Source organism: Beta vulgaris, chromosome 7 (assembly GCF_026745355.1).
Source record: "Beta vulgaris subsp. vulgaris cultivar EL10 chromosome 7, EL10.2, whole genome shotgun sequence".
Lineage (NCBI taxonomy): Eukaryota > Viridiplantae > Streptophyta > Magnoliopsida > Caryophyllales > Amaranthaceae > Beta > Beta vulgaris.
In genome coordinates this window covers 10246725-10261006 of record NC_079208.1, presented here as the reverse complement: position 1 = coordinate 10261006, position 14282 = coordinate 10246725, and positions in this window count along the sequence as shown.

The window sequence follows — 14282 nt, the reverse complement described above, 5'->3', positions numbered from 1 at the left end:
GTTGTTTGAATATAACAAACTATATAACACGTGTCAAAATATAATTGCGCAAGACAAACCCACATAACAGCACCCTCTCACTTTTCATTTTCAACGAAAAATATCGCGAAACATAGTGTTGAACTCTGTTATTTTGTTACTCTCTCCTCCATTTTTGATCTCCATTTCTTGTATCATTTGCTAAATTTTCTGAAGAATTTGATCAAAAAAATCCAATTTAAGGTAAAATTCATCTCTCTTTTGTTGTGATTGGCGCTCTATGTTAACTCAAAATGTGGGTCGATTTTCATGATAATTCGTTATTGTGTCTTTAAATTGATTATTTACATTTCGAAAATCTCCAATTAGAGATTATTATACTATTAGATTGGTGTTTGTGAATTGAATATCGTTTGTTGTTGTTTGTTAATAGAATTATACTGTTCTTTACATCTTATAATAATGTATGTTATTTTTTAATCTCTTTCATTTTCATTTCCCTTTCTTATCTGTAAATTTTTCTTCTATTGTCTCCTTAATTGAATTGGTTATTTACATTTTAAAAACTTCAATTAGAGATATTATACTATTACATCGTTTTTTGGTTGAATTTCGTTTGTTGTGGTTTGTTAATAGAATTCTACTGTGTTCACATCTAATAATTGGAGTGATTCAAAACTCTTTACACATTGATTTAGGGATCGGAGTTTGTTTTCTTAGTCTAATGTCAGTTTTTGTTATTTGTTAGTTTGTTATTAGTGGTATAGTGAGTGAATCATTATCCCCAGTTTTCTCTAGCTAGTTATTAGTGTTTAGGGAGTCATATCGTAGGTCTTGTGTGTCTATATAATAGGTATCTTAATGTAAGTCATTTATGTAATGTAGTTGTTTGTGAATAAAACATAAATTTAGTTTGTTTATACTCTTCCGCTGTTATACCTTTACATTTTCCTTGTTTTGTGTCTCTTCTAATTTTACCAACAATAATAATGTATGTTGGCATTGTATTTGAATATATATGTGTTTCACGTCTTTGCTACATACTACATAATGTTATGGCAGAGTATTTTTTTTAGCAAAGTGATGGCAGAGTATAGTCAGGACATATGGAGGAACATTGCATTAAAGTTAGATATAAGGTCACTCTGTAACCTGATATGTTCTTGGAGATGGTTTGCAATTGTCATTGATGACACATTTTGGAAGGAGTTCTTGTTACGTGACCTTGGTATCACAATGCCGATTGACGGAGATTTTAATATGGATGACGGGACGTGGAAAGATACGTATCATGTATCCCCGTTTCTGAGATTTTGGAGGCCCAAGGGTGAGCCTACATATTAGGGCCCTGATTAATTCCAAGTTTTTTGAATGTTTTATTTTTCGGTCTAGACCGAAAAATAAACAATTTTTTGGTCCGAAATTTTTGAAAGAGACGTTAAAATAAGGATGTAAGTACTTGATCATTTAATATGTCAATCAGAAAACCAAAAAAAGAAATTGAAAAGATGCACAATTAATTGATTAATAAAGAAATTACAAATAAAGTTACAACCATCCATTATAGAAGGACCAAAGGCGGGAAAAATTTAACCTGGACCGAAATAAAGTGATAAAAAATGATTGAACTTTATATTAAATAATATCAAAATTTTATTAAAAAAAATTATAGATTAAGGGTCTGTTCTTTTTAATTAATTTGCTTTGCACTATTTTTAATAAAATATTATGAACTAATCTAAACTTATTCAGAACAAAAAACACTATGGGTAAAATTAAATTTATCATTTTATTACTCCGATTCATTATGCAGTTCTACAATATACAAATATCAAAATTTTATATTAAACGAAAATACAAGTGGGAGTATAAGACTAAAAACGAAGGAAAAATTGAAATTTATATGCATTAACAACCTTTAAGGGTCTACAACATGATATAAAAATAAAAACATATTTTCATGGCCTAATCTGTCTATTTCTATGGCCCAATCTATTTTCGATTTCAGTCGTTCATTAAAATTAATTAACAACAATCTGATTTTACAAATCTTATTCAAGTTTTAGAAAAATCAAATTGATTTAATGTATAATACTTAGTTACTATGAAAAAACACAGTGTGTCATTGAAATTCTCAAATAATTATAATAATTCTTGGTCGAAAGATGAAGTAATAAAATTCAGAATTTGCAAAACCTAAAAAAATCGAATAAAGAACAAAAATTGCAAAAAAAGAGAGAAATTACCCGAAAATTTTGAGCGTTTGACATTGAATTGAAAAACAAGTGGGAGAATTGAATAAGAAACTTAATTCGCAATAAGCTTAATTGTCGGCAGCATATGCAGTGATTTTTTCTTTTCCATTTTTTTCTATTTTTCCTTTTATTCTCTTTTACCTTTACTTATTTGGGCTATGTGTTTTGGGGCCTGGGCATATGCCCCTCTCGCCCATGCCCAAATACGGCCCTGGTATCATGCTGTATTTGCGCCACCTCTTGCATACAATCCGATCTATATCGACGATTACTGTCAAATTGGTATGAATTGAACCAACATTTTATTCGTATTCACCTTTTATTGCTTGCATGCTTGTTAATAATTCCAAATAGATGTCAAATAAAATGCATGGCAGCTGGAGCGAAGCTTGGGGGTGTGATTATGTCACCAAGCGTATGGGTAGGAGCACTAGATCATGAGCTTAGTATCAAGGAATTGAATCAACATGGATACTTGGAGTCTAATCTTCTCCCAGGTTTATGGGTTGCAGGTAATTTTCTTACATGTTGTTAGGACTCTCTAAAAGATAAATATATATTGAGTATTTAAGATAGAATGAGGAATAGGTTGTTATTCCTAAGATAGAATTAGGAATAGGTTGTTATTCCTAATAGGACTCTAGGATCCCGATGTATATAAATATCTTGATTCGATGAATGAAAAGAGGGACGAGAAATTAATCTAAACTTAACATGGTATCAAGAGCCTGCAAATTCCTCTCCACCAAAATCAGAAAAACCGAACCCAGAAAAAAAAAGACAGAAGAACTTGAAAATTTGAACCCACAAACAGAAGAACTCGAAAAAATTTTAACCCAGAAACACAAACAGAAGCACTCGAACCTTTGAACCCAGAAATAGAAGAACTCGAAAAGTTTTTTTACCCAAAAACAACATATCTCAAAATTTTTTACCCATAAACAGCAGATCTCGAAATTTTTTAACCAAGAACAACACCCAGAAACACTCGCACCTTTGCACCCATCAACAGAAGGAACCCAGAAAAAAACCCAACCACAGCCCTCGAAATTTCTTGAACTCCAGTCGGCCCAACATACCCTGTTTTTTTCGAAATCTTTTTTTTTTTAACAACATTGCTTCCCCTCTACGCACCTATTCCCGTGGTGCTCGGCGCGTCCTAATGACGGAAAATACAGAATCCCCGCTTCCTAAACCCGATCCAGCCTACTTTCTAGGCTCGAATGATAATCCAGGAACCTTAATTACTCCAATACAGTTGAAAGATGATAATTTTGATGAATGGGCACGCGCGATTCGCATGTCTTTGAATGCCAAACGAAAGCTTGGTTTCTTGGAAGGAACTACTACCAAACCTACTACACCGGAAAAATTGGCCGACTGGAGCACGGTTCACTCTATCCTTGTTTCCTGGCTATTAAATACTATTTCTCCGAATATTCGTAATACCGTTTCGTTCTACGAAACTGCTCATGAATTGTGGGCTCATCTGAAGGAATGTTATTGTGTTTCTAATGGCACTCGAATTTGTCAACTCAAATCTCAGATTAGTGATTGCAGGCAGCAATCGTCGGAACCTTTGGCAGATTATTTTGGGCGTCTGACTCGTCTGTGGGACGAGTTGTCCTCCCAGGAAGTGGCGCCTACCTGCTCTAAGGGTGGTGCGCAGTGTGAAGTTGTTCGGTTTCTTGAGCAACAACGTTCAGACGATCATTTGCATCGTTCCTTAATTGGCCTTGATGATGGTTATGGCCCCCTTCGATCTAATCTTCTCGCGCAGACACCTTTACCCACAGTGGCTCGTGCTTATCAAATCATCGCTCAAGAAGAGCGCTTGAGGGGCAACCGCGCCTCTTCCTTGGGGTGACTCCTTGGCGTTTAAGGTTGAAACTCGATCAAAATCTCGATTACCCAATGACTCTGTGACGTGCTCTCATTGTCACCTAGAAGGCCACTACATCACCGGTTGTTTCGAGTTAATAGGGTACCCCGAATGGTAGGGGGACCGCCCTCGTGGCCGGCGTGGAGGGGCGAGTTGAGGCGGCAGAGCTGGCGCGGCCGCGGCGGCAGATGTGCACCACCAGCACGTGCCAACAGGAACATAGCTGGCGGTGGTGGCTCGCATGACAAGCCGAGTGGAGGTGGCTCCCAGCCACGTGATCCTGTAAGTGTCGGACTTGCCGGCATTACCACTGAACAATGGCAGAATCTCTTGGGTTTGTTGAACTTGCCTAAACCAAAGGATCGTATGACAGGTGAGTGTTTGTGGATTATTGATATGGGTGGCACACATCATGTGACCGGAAAGTTTTCGCAATTGTGTGCTGTACGAAAAATTTCTAGTTGTCCGGTGGGTTTGCCAGATCATGAAGGAGAAGTGAATCTACCTAGAAATCTTAAGCTTCATAATGTTTTATTTGTTCCTAACCTTGATTGTAATTTGAATTCCATACCGCAATTACTCGAATCTGCCAATTGTATAGTTCAGTTCACTAAAACCTTATGTGTCTTACAGGACCCCAAGACAAGGACGCTGATTGGAGCGGGTGAGCGGGAAGATGGACTTTTCTTTTTCCAGGGAGTTCCAAAGGTGAAGATCAATGTTGGGGATGGCCTGGCATCTATTGATATCTGGCATAAGCGTTTGGGTCACCCTTCGGAGAAAGTTTTGCGGCATTTACCCTGTGTGAGTCCATCTAGTCTTAGTACTTGCAATAAAGATGGGTGCGATGTTTGTTTTCGTACTCATCAACCTAGAACTATTTTTCCTAAGAGTAATAGTAGAGCTAGTCGGATTTTCAAATTAATACATTGTGATTTATGGGGGGGCCTATCGATCTAAGTCTACGGGTGGTGCTTCCTATTTTTTGACAATTGTGGATGATTTTTCCTGTTCTGTTTGGACATATCTACTATATAATAAATTGGAAGTTGAGACTATGTTTTTGCATTTTGTAGCTTTGATTGGTCGTCAATTTGACCAGAAAATTAAATATGTGCGCAGTGATAATGACACTGAATTTAATTGCCTTAAGCCTTATTTTATGCAACAAGGGATAATTTTTGAGACTTCTTGAGTAAAAACCCCACAACAGAATGGTCGAGTGAAGCGAAAACATGGCCATATTTTAAATGTTGCACGTGCTTTAAGGTTCCAGGCTAATCTTCCATTAAAATTTTGGGGGGATTGTGTGCAGGTCGCTTGCCACTTGATTAATAGAACCCCCTCTGTTGTTCTTGATTTTAAGACCCCTTATGAGTGTTTATTTGGTGAGCCACCTATGATGACAGATATCAATATCTTTGGTTGTTTGTGTTATGCCTATAATATTTCTCATGGGGGTGATAAATTTGCATGTAGGAGCAGACGTTGTGTCTTTCTTGGTTATTCGTGTACTCAAAAGGGCTAGAAACTATATGATTTAGAAACCAAGAAATACTTTGTGTCTAGGATGTGAAGTTTATTGAACATAAGCACCCCTTTGGTGTGTCGGAACCATTACCAGTGTCCACTACAGTTGATCAGAGTGGGGACTACTGTGAGGAGGCGGTGCCTATGCCTTGCGTTGCTATCCCCGTGCCGGCGGATGGTGGCACTAAGGACACGGGGGGTGATGTGCCGCATGATATGGCCTCGGGGGTGTGGCGCAGGGTGTGGGAACCCCACTGGGTCTTGGAGCGTCGAATGGAGAGCCCTCTCGGGGGGCGCAAATGTAGGGAGGGTGTAGCGAGGAAGATGTTGAGGTACTGGGAAGGAGGAAACACACCAAAATCCCGAATAAAAGGTTGCATGATTTTGTAACTCATACGGTAGTGAAAGAGAAAAGTTCATCAACTCAGGCATCTGTTTCGACATCATCCTCAGGTACTCCCTATCCTATTACACATCATGTTAGCTGTGAAAAATTTTCTGATAATAAACATCGCAGATTTCTAGCAGCTATATCTGTAGGGAGCCCTCCCAAGTCATTTAAAGAAGCTATGAAACATGAAGGGTAGCGTAATGCCATGGGAGCTGAGATACAAGCTCTGGAGGATCAAGGCACATGGGAATTGCAACCCCTTCCTCCCGGCAAGAAGGCCTTGGGGAGCAAGTGGGTGTATACGGAAAAATATGATGAGAAAGGAAACCTTCAGATGTTGAAGGCTAGATTAGTGATATTTGGCCATCATCGGGTGGAAGGAATTGATTATAACGAAACATTTGCTCCTGCCGCAAAAATGACTACAGTTCGAACTTTCCTGGCCATTGCGACAATAAAGAAATGGGATATTCATCAGATGGATGTCCACAATGCATCCTTACACGGCGGATTTGGAGGAAGAAGTGTATATGAAAATTCCGCCTGGTTTTTAAGGGAACAATACTAACTCGTATGCAGGATGAAAAAATCATTGTATGGGTTGAAGCAGGCACGTAGATGTTGGCTTGCAAAATTGGCTACTGCTTTGAAGGCTTATGATTTTCAGCAGTCTTACTCAGATTATTCCTTGTTTACTTTAACCAGAAACAAGGTTCAGTTGAATGTTCTTATATACGTGGATGATATGATTATTGCAGGAAATGATCAGGAAGCTTTACTGAACTTCAAAGCTTACCTCGGTAAATGTTTCAAAATGAAGGATTTGGGGGCTTTGAAGTATTTCCTTGGTCTTGAGATTGCCAGGGGGCCACAGGGAATTTTTATGAATCAACGGAAGTATACCTTGGATATTATAGATGAGGCCGGGTTGTTATGAGGCAAACCTGCAGAGTTTCCTATGGAGCAACACCATCAGCTTGCTGTGGCTGATGGCCCTTTGTTTGATGATCCAGAAAAATATCGCAGATTGATGGGCAGGTTAATTAACCTTGCGGTTACAAGGCCTGATCTGGCATATTCTGTACACATTTTATCATAGTTTATGCAGGTTCCTAAGGTTCTTCGTTGGTAGGCCGCTTTAAGGGTGGTTCGATATTTGAAGGAAAATCCAGGACAGGGCATCTTATTCCATTCTGATAGTGATTTACGCCTTAAGGGGTGGTGCGATTCGGATTGGGCTAGTTGTCCTATTACTCGAAGATCCTTGAGTGGGTGGTTTGTCCTACTAGGGTATTCTCCTATTTCCTGGAAAACTAAGAAGCAGCCTACAGTGTCTCGGTCGTCTGCACAAGCAGAATATCGCTCTATAGCTGCTATTGTTTGTGAATTAAAGTGGTTGAAGCAGCTCCTAGGTGATCTTGGAGTTCAGCATCATGCAGGAATAGGGCTGTTCAGAGTGCGATCTGGACCGCACCAAACCGCAACCCAAACCGTTTTTTCGCGGTTTGGATTGGTTTGCGGTTTTGAAATTGCGGTTTGGGTTATGATTTCAAGCAAACCGCGGTTTGCGGTTTGGGTTGGGTTTTAATTTTTGTAAACCAAAACCGCACCGCAAACCGCAATTTTATATGTTTCTTAAAAAAAAAAAATTAAATACACTTGACACGGTGGCATACAAGTATAAAACTAAAAAAAGAAGTTTGAGGTAAAGAATTTTAACACTTTTGATAAATCATTATTTATGTTTAATTTTGAAGTCAACTTTATATCTATTTAGACTCTTATTAACATTTTTTTTTACTCTTACATTACAATATTAATGTCGCGGAGGAAAAAATGGTTAAACCGCAAACCAAACCGCACCAAACCGTTTTGCGCGGTTCGGTTTAGGTTGGTTTGGGCAAAAGCGCGGTGCGGTTTGGGTTGCAAAAATGTCAAACCATATATTTGCGGTTTGGGTTGGGTTACATCCCAAACCGCACCAACCCAAACCGCGAACACCCCTATGCAGGAATGCGATTATATTGTGATAGTCAATCTGCGTTATATATTGCCAAGAATCCGGTGTTTCATGAACGTACGAAACAACGTCACTAAGGGTCTTGTGAGTCTGTCATATGTTCCTACCAAGTTTCAGTTGGCAGACATTTTTACAAAGGCGCTTGGTAGGACTCAGTTTGAGTTTTTGTTGTCCAAGTTGGGCGTTCGTGATTTGCACTATCCCATAAGTACATGCACCCAAGTGCATGTAGAGCATGGTGCACCCTTTTTTAAACTACGTCGTTTTATCATTTTTAGAGTCTGTAATTTAAAAAAATTATTGTTATTTGTTTCCTTAAATTTTGCAACTAAAGATTCTTTTTTCAAATTTAAATTTAAAAGGTATATGTTCTTTTACCTTAAGTGTAAATGTTCATTTACTATATGTTCTTTTCATTATAACCTTTGTTCTTTTATAAATATAAATTTACACGTTCTTTAATTTTAACTCGTGTGTTCTTTTTTAAAGTAAAAAAATTGTTGAAAAAAGTCCGTGTTCTTTTATATAAATGATATGTTCTTTTTGGGTGCACAATGAGTATTGTGCACCCTGGTGCATAATCCACGCTTTGACTTGAGGGAGGGTGTTCGGACTCTCTAAAAGATAAATATATATATATTGAGTATTTAAGATAGAATTAGGAATAGGTTGTTATTCCTAAGATAGGACTCTAGGACCCCGATGTATATAAATATATTGATTCGATAAATGAAAAGAGGGACGAGAAATTAATCTAAACTTAACACATGTCTATTGTTAGGGTTATTTATATTAGAGGATAATTCACAATTGAGTAACAATTTGAATTATTGAGTTTGTTAGAGTAGTTTCCTGCTTTCCTTAATTTAATCCTAGTGAATAAGACTTACCCATCAAGTCAATATATTGTTAGCAGATTGTCTTGCTTCTCCTTTATTCTAGTTTAGGTTTAGCTAAGTTTGTTGTGCTACGTTTTTATCTCCTGGATTCTTGCCTTTATAATATATAAATTATCAAGAAAAAATTATCTATCAATTTATACATTAGTTGGTTCCTATTAGCTGTTAATTTCGATCACCAATGATGGAGGGTGAATATGTTGATGTTGTGCTTCATCTTGTTGAGCGAGTACGCTTGCGAAACATTGGTAAAAAATTTGTGTTAGTTGCAATTGACATTGAGCCAAGGTTGGATGTAAGTATTATTAAGACCTGTCAAATTACTGAATTTGAAACTCATGAATTAGGAAGATCATCAACAGAAGATATTCATAGCCCACACTTTATCCTTCAATCTCAGGTTTTTAAAACTAATGCATCTTTTATTGAATATATAATGTTCTTACATAATGTAGAGAATGCATGTGTAATGAGAAATATGAAAATTACAATCGACATATTCATATTAATGTAAAACTAAGGGTGCGTTATATTCAACTTATTGGCCCTGAACTTATTGGACCTTATCTGAACTGAATTTATTGAACCTGAACTGAACTTATTGGAACTAATTAAACCTGATTGGACCTGATTCAACTTATTGGACCTGATTGAACCTGATTGGAACTTATTGGACCTTATTGGAATTTATTGACCTTATTGAAACTTATTGGACCTTATTGGCCCTGATTTTATTAGACCTTATTGGACCTGATTGAAACTTATTAGACCTTAATTGACCTGATTGAAACTTATTTGACCTTATTAGACAAAAAATTTGACCATTAATAACATAAATATTACCCCTAACATAAATACTACCCCTCAAAATTTATTATGAAGTAATAATTATTAAAAATTTTCCTTTTAAAAAATAATTATTATTAATTATCTCTTATGATAATTAATTTAACAAAAAAAATTTACTATTTATATATTTGTCTATACATAACTTTGACCACTAATATATCTAATACTCTTGTTTTGATTTTATAAAGCACTAGTGGAAAATCAAAAGTTGATTAACATTTATTGCTAACAAGTTAAAATTGGCACATGAAAAATTCTCACCCACTTTCATTTATGTGAAGGTAGTAGAATGTATTAACTCATTATCTCTCACTCTACATTTATATCTTTCATTGTTATTAGTAACAAAAACATGTTATCTCTAGTTATTTAAAGACGAATTGCAAAATATTGTAATTATAATGATTATTATTAGTGTTCGTATTGTGTCGGACTCGTCCGACACAATCAGCCCGTCGGACCACTTCACTTAGCTTGAGTTTCAGGTAGTTTTCATTTTTTTTCAAGTAGTCTTCAGTTTTTTTTCAGGTAGTCTTCATTTTTTTTCAGTTAGTCTTCATTTTTTTCAGTTAGTAGTCTAAATGAAAATAACTTAGGTCTAACTGAAAGTAACTTAGGTCTAACTGAAAGTAACTTAGGTCTAAATGAAAGTAACTTAGGTCATTTTTTTTCAGGTAGTCTTCATTTTTTTCAGGTAGTCTTCATTTTTTTTCAGGTAGTCTTGATTTTTTTCAGTTAGTCTTCATTTTTTTCAGTTAGTCTTTTTTTTCCAGTTGGTTTCAAGTATTTTTAAACACCAACTGAAACATATAAAACACTAACTGAAAGAAATAAAGAACTAACTGAAAGAAATAAAGAACTAACTGAAAGAATAAAAAGACCAACTGAAAGAATAAAATAACCAACTGAAAGGATAAACCAACCAACTGAAAGAATAGACCAACGAACTGAAAGAATAATTCGACTAACTGAAAAGAAAAATTCGACTAAATGAAAGAAAAATAAAAAAGCAACTGAAAACATTCAACTCAAACAATAAACAAAAGAAATAAAAGAAACAACACTAAGAAGAAACAACATTCTTCTGATATGGAGAGCACAAACCTATAAGACCAATCTAGGATGGGGTTCACTCTCATAAATGGTGGCCTTAGAAGAATCGTATTCCATGGCATATATGCTCCCAGAAAACCCACTGAAACTCCACAATTGTGGTTATCCAAGCAGGCAGCTGTACTATTTTTTCCAGTGGAAAGCACAAGTTATTCCACAGACTATTCAATCTTGAAGAAACGAAGTACTCGTGTATGATTTACGATCTGCCATAGAAAAAACATGGAACACGAAGAGGCAATGTTTGTGAAACAACAACTGACACTCTTGGATCAGGATTTAAGCTACTTATATGTTACGAGAAATGTCAAAGGTAGGTATTTAACAATCATACCTTTTTCAAAGGTAGCTGCTTCGCATGTGTTCAAAAAAATATAGTTAGTTTGAGTTTTGGGCTCAGCCCGTCTGACAATAAGCATTGGTCAGACGGTCTGACCCAATACTTTCACTTATTATTATTGTTAACCTTAATTATTTGACTATGATTATAATATTATTTAATAACAATATGAATAATCAAATAATAGACAATAATACAAGTATAATACTATACATTGTGGTACTTTAATAAAAAATTCTAATAATAACATAATCAGCTAATAGTAATATGAATAATAAAATAATACATAATACAAATAAATAATAAAATAATAGACATAATACAAATAAATAATAAAATAATAGACACTAATACAAGTATAATACTATATAATCATTGTGGTACTTTAATTAAAATTCTAATAATAACATAATCAGCTAATAGTGATATTAAATTATGAATGACAAAATAATGGACAATAATACAAATGTTTATTAAACATTGACTATTTGGACCTTATTAGACCTGATTGGAACTTATTGGACCTTAATAGACCTGATTGGAACTTATTGCACCTGATTGGAACTTATTGGACCTTATTAGACCTTATTGAAACTTATTGCCCTTATTAGACCTTATTGCAACTTATCTGAACTTATTTGAATTTATCTGAACTTATTGGACCTGAAACTTAATTTTTTAAGTTGAACAGAACGCACCCTAAGGTGTCACTTGATCACAGGGAAACATAACCATTCTAACAGATAATTAGGAGAATCTTTATAATATACCTGGGTGTACCATGCTCATGGTAGACATGGTAGACCCAAGGCTATTTTCAGCAAATGAGCAAAATCAACAAAGAGCAAAATGAGCAAATGAGTAAAATTGACAAATGAATATAATGAGCAAATGAGCAAAATGAACAAGCATTTATACTCATTTAAGAAAATGAGCACACTTTTACCCAAACTCTGTCATTTGCTCATCATCATCTTCCTCAATTTCAGATCTGAAAATTTCTTCTTTTTTTTCGCGAATTTTAGGTCTCCATTATTGTGTTTGGAAGGTTTAGAAGGAGGAGAGAGAAGAATTGAAATAACAACAACTGAACAATTAAACAAATGAACAACAATGAGCAAAATAACAAGAATAGAACAAACGAGCAACAATGGCATCGTCGGAATTGTGGCTGCTTCCTCGAGTTTTCTTTCATGGCTGACATCTCCATTTTTATGGGTTTTGTTTTTCTTTACTTTTTGCCGGCGGTGAGAGATAGAGGAGTAGAAATGAGCAGCGGCAGCATCGCCGGGAAAAATGACAGTGAAAGCACGCGGAAGAGTAAAACATGGGGAAGAGGAAGAGGAGAGAGAAGGCAAAATTACGAACGTGCCCCTTGAAGTTGTAGTTTATTACAAAAATACCAGGGTGTACCATGCTCATGGTACACCCGGGTGTACCATGAGTGAACTCGATAATTAGCAATGACCTTCCTTTGGCGCAAATAAGTACATGCACCCAAGTCCATGTAGAGCATGGTGCACTCTTTTCTAAACTACGTCGTTTTATTATTTTTAGAGTCTATAATTTAAAAAAATTATTGTTATTTGTTTCCTTAAATTTTGCAAGTAAAGATTCCTTTTTCAAATTTAAATTTAAAAGATATATGTTCTTTTACCTTAAGGGTAGATGTTCATTTACTATATGTTCTTTTCATTATAACATTTGTTCTTTTATAAATATAGATTTACACGTTCTTTAATTTTAAGCCGTGTGTTCTTTTTTAAAGTAGAAAAGTTGTTGAAAAAAGTTCATGTTCTTTTGTATTAATTGTATGTTCTTTTTGGGTGCACAATGAGCATTGTGCACCCTAGTCCATAATCCACGTTTTGTTCCTTTGATATATATACCATATAGTGTTTGCATTTAGTTACAAATACATAAACAGAAATAAAAGTATATAGTAAGAGTGTAGTTTGTTTTGTTTTATTTCTTATATGAAAGTTGCTAGTCTCTCTTGATGAGAGTTTTTCTCTAGAAATATAGTAAGTCATATTATGGTGATTACTTAAACGATGTATTCTGAAAAAGAGTATATAAAAAATACTATAAAATTTACATTGCAAAGTTGTCTTTTAATTTCTAGCACGAAAGTAGCATATTTAGTACTCTGTATAGTATTTGTATGAAGAAGCTTAACTTCCAATTTTCAAATGATAGAAAAGAGCTAAATGGGCATTGGAATCGGCTAAAGGCTAAAGAGGTTGAAAGAGAAATGGGTCTGGGTTCTGTTAAGCATAAAAAATTGCATCAAATGTTTTTGTTTGCTGGGAATTGGGATATGTAAGCTGTTTTACTATGTAGCATCACAAGTCACAAGTACATCCTTGTCAAAGTGCAAGTGGTACAGTTGGTGGAGGATGAAATAATTCATCCCAAAAAATTAGGGAGTTAGATTTAGATATTGAGCAATGTTGGAGTTCCTTCTCTTATCTCTATGGCATTCGAAGATGTATAACAGTTTCTTTTATATGCTAGATGTCTATACGGGAATATGTCATGTTTGTGAACCTGAATGTGGTGAGATCAAAACCACTATATCCCTGTGGCATTCGAAATTGTACCTTATGGATTTGAAGACTTATGTCCAAATATTATGAGCAATATCAAGACTAATAGTCGCGGTGGTTTGATCATTAATCAATCAGCAGATTCTTCGGATTTGGATAATCTTGCTATCCATTGTTTCACTATAGATGGTCTAGACTTGGAATACAAACGGTCGGAGAAGGGACTGACGATCGAGTTCATTGATTATGAAGGTATTAAATATAACTTCTAAATTATATCGTTTTCACCATTTATAAAATATAACGTTATTCCTAATTTTTTCAGGGGATAAATTTGAGACAGAGTTCAAGGTCATAAGAGACACTGATGAAAGAGCCGTGGCGATTCAAATTCAGCATATTGGACTTCATGTTCGGTCCATGTGGGAGTAGCTCAAAACCTTGATACTATATAGTCAAAAAGGATGGATATGAA